A 3,963-nucleotide genomic window follows, 5' to 3' on the forward strand; every position below is an offset into this window, starting at 1 on the left:
ACTAGCACAAGCATGCAAACTAGGCCTCATGATATTGCTGATTTTAGTCCCTGTTCTGCTGTTATTTTGATGCCATGTAAACTTGATGCTACAGAGAGATCCATGCATATTTTGAGATACTTCAGTAAGGGTGTTTTGAACATATGGTTATTGTCTATCCATTCATGCCCTTGTTTGCAATTATGAAGTAGTATAGCATGTCATTTGAGTGCTCTATTTGTGCTTCAAAATGTTTCCTGGCAGATTGTTTACTTGTTATTCAATTTGGCCAAGGTTGCTATAGTTGATCCTTGCATGCTATGGACTTGTTCTTGCCTTGGTTGGTTACATAAACATGTCTTATTGATGATGATATGCTTATCTTGTCATGCAATGACTTGTGGTGAGTGAATCGAGCTTGTTAAGTAGTGTACTTGCTGTTGCTGTTTTGCTAGACAGATTCTGTTATATTTTGTTGCTATGTAAACATGTTGCTACTAATCATTCTATGCATAATCTGGAGATGTTCTATAAACATGTTTTGTTCTACATGTTACGCCCTATCCAGCCATGCCCCTGGTTGCATTTATAGCTTGCTGTAGATTGTTCATATCTTGCTCCAAAGTTGCTTGCTAATGTTGCTATCAGCCTGTTAACATTAAGTTCACTAGTTCCCATGTGTTTTGCTAGTGTTCCATGCACCCTATGACCTTGCTCTTGCCATGCTTAACTTCACAAACATGCCTTATTATTGTTGGTTGCCTTGACATGCCATATATTGCTCTGTGGTGAGTGTAACAAGCTCACCAACATGCCTACTTATTGTTGTTTCTGCCATGTTTGAATCTGTAATATAACTTGCCATGTTTACATGGGTGCCATCATATTTTCTGTGCCCTTTTGGCTCATGGTCAGTAAGGGTCTTTTGATCTATGCTTTTAGCACATTCATGCCATGCCTTTGTTTGCCATGATATGTTCCTGTAACATGTTGTTTGATAGCTCTAAACATTGCAACCTGATGTTATTTCTGCTAAGTCTGAAACTGTTATTATTTGCAATCTTCCCATGTCTTTTTGAGCATGTTCTAGTCTTTTCTGGAGATAGCTCAGTGTTCATGTTTTGTAGTGCTTTACCTGTACTTCATGCCCATGCCTTTTTTTATTATGTTGGGGTGCTATAGCATATTGTTTTGATGCTTGTAAGATGCCTAGTTGCTGTTATGAACAGATTGTTGTTATGACTTGTATAGAGTGTATGTGTTGCACCGATGCTCCGTTTTGAGTGTGCTCTATATGAAACTTGCTTGATTTTGCATGTAGTTTCATATTACCATGTTGCATCCTTGTTTTGGTGTATTTTCTTGATGTTTGGGTGCATTTTGCATCAATGCCATGTTTAACTTGTTTTGCTCATATCTTCTAGGCCGTAGCTCCGAATCTAATGAACTTTATATGTAACTTGAATAGAATTTCGTGTAGATCATCTTGGTGCATCTTAACTTGCTGTTTAACAACTTGAACATAAGGTTTATTCAGTTCTGGACCAATTTCGAAATATGCATATGAGGACTTACCGGAATTGTTATATGTTGTTCCCGGCCTCATTTAAACTTGCCTTGATGTGTTGTTCTTGTTTGCATCATCTCTTGCCATGAGTAACTTCATGTAGCCTTGTCATGCATCATGCTTGTTGTGCATCATGTCTTGCCTATGTGTGGTGTGTTTACCATGTTGTGTGCTTCTTCTTGTTAATTCCTGTTTCGTTGCGATCGTGAGGATTCGTTCGTCTATGGTTGGTTCGGCTTCATCCGTTCGTATTCTTCATGGACTCGTTCTTCTTCCTTGCGGGATTTCAGGCAAGATGACCGCTACCCTGGATCTCACTACTATCATTGCTATGCTAGTTGCTTCGTTCTATCGCTATGCTGCGCTACCTATTACCTGTTTATCAAGCCATCCCATATTGCCATGAACCTCTAACCTTTGACACCATTCCTAGCAAACCATTGATTGGCTATGTTACCGCTTTTGCTCAGCCCCTCTTATAGCGTTGCTAGTTGCAGGTGAAGTTGAAGATTTCTCCATGGTGGACAGGATTTTGGTTGGGATATCACAATATCTCTTATATTATTAATGCATCTATATATTTGGTAAAGGGTGGAAGGCTCGGCCTTATGCCTGGTGTTTTGTTCCACTCTTGCCGCCCTAGTTTCCGTCATACCGGTGTTATGTTCCCGGATTTTGCGTTCCTAACGCGGTCGGGTGATTTATGGGACCCCCCTGACAGTTCGCTTTGAATAAAACTCCTCCAGCAAGGCCCAACCTTGGTTTTACCATTTGCCTCACCACCACCTATCTTTCCCTTGGGAGTCGCTCTCTCGAGGGTCATCTTTATTTTAGCCCCCCCGGGCCAATGCTTGTCTAACTGTTGGTCCAAACCGAGCGATGTCCGGCGCCCCCTGGGCAACCAGGGTCTATGCCAACCCGACGTCTGGCTCATCCGGTGTGCCCTGAGAACGAGATATGTGCAGCTCCTATCGGGATTTGTTGGCACAGCGGGAGGCTTTGCTGGTCTTGTTTTACCATTGTCGAAATGTCTTGTAAACCGGGATTCCGAGACTGATCGGGTCTTCCTGGGAGAAGGTCTATTCCTTCGTTGATCGCGAGAGCTTGTCATGGGCTAAGTTGGGACACCCCTGCAGGGTTTAAACTTTCGAGAGCCGTGTCCGCGGTTATGTGGCAGATGGGAATTTGTTAATGTCCGGTTGTAGATAACTTGACACCAGATCCGAATTAAAATGCATCAACCGCGTGTGTAGCCGTGATGGTCTCTTCTCAGCGGAGTCCGGGAAGTGAACACGGTTTCTGGGTTATGTTTGACGTAAGTAGGTGTTCAGGATCACCTCTTGATCATTGTTAGCTTCACGTCTGTTCTGCTTGTTTCTCTTCTTGCTCTCATTTGCATATGTTAGCCACCATATCATGCTTAGTCGCTGCTGCAACATCACCACTTTACCCCTTCCTTTCCCATTAAGCTTTGCTAGTCTTGATACCCATGGTAATGGGATTGCTGAGTCCTCGTGGCTCACAGATTACTACAACAACAGTTGCAGGTACAGGTTTTGCGATGATCCTGACGCGAGAGCGATGCTTACTTGCGTTGAGTTCTTCTTCTGCTTCTTCAATCAGGGGATAGGTCCAGGTCGGCAGCCTGGGCTAGCAGGGTGGATATAGTTTGAGTTTCTTTTTATGATCCATCCGTAGTCGGATGTTGTTCTTGTATGTTGTATTGTTGTATTCATGTGACATTGTATGTCTTTAGTATGTATCCCCATGTATTATGTAATGTTGATGTAATGATATCCACCTTGCAAAAGCGTCTTCAAGATGCGCTTCTATCCTTGGTGGGACCTTCGAGTTCCTTTAGGATAGGGTCGCATCTTGGGCGTGATAAGTTGGTATCAGAGCCTCGACCAACCTTAAGAGCCCCCTTGATTAATCGTGTAGTTTGTCCGTTGTTGAGTCTAGAAGAAAACTGTTTTCGGAGTCTAGTTATATCGGAGAGTAGGATTCTTTTTACTCCTCAGCCCCTTCGTCGCTCTGGTGAAGAATCTTGACGTAGGTGTTTTGAACTACTCCTCTTCCCTTCAAATTTTTCTTTAGGTTCACGTGGTTAGTTTCGTTCGTTGTCCATCCTCTTTTTATCCGGTGCATTCCTCGTCAAGTTGACTCGAGCCTCTTCATCTTTGCCAAGTTCAATCCTCAGTTGTCCTTGTTTTTCCCACCCGCCCACCCTTCTTCCTCTCGGAACCGGAGTCTGTAATCGAGTATCCGTTCTACTCGTGCGAAGTCTTTGCTTTCTTTCCTCAATGATTTCAACCGGTGTTTTCCCTTCAAGTTATTCGTCGGTTCTACCTTCCTAGTCGCCTTTGTTTTCCCGCCCTCCCACCCTCTTCTTCCCAGAGTCTGACTCTCTCTCGACC

This window comes from Triticum dicoccoides, chromosome 3B (genome assembly GCF_002162155.2).
Source record: "Triticum dicoccoides isolate Atlit2015 ecotype Zavitan chromosome 3B, WEW_v2.0, whole genome shotgun sequence".
In the NCBI taxonomy this organism is placed as follows: Eukaryota; Viridiplantae; Streptophyta; class Magnoliopsida; order Poales; family Poaceae; genus Triticum; species Triticum dicoccoides.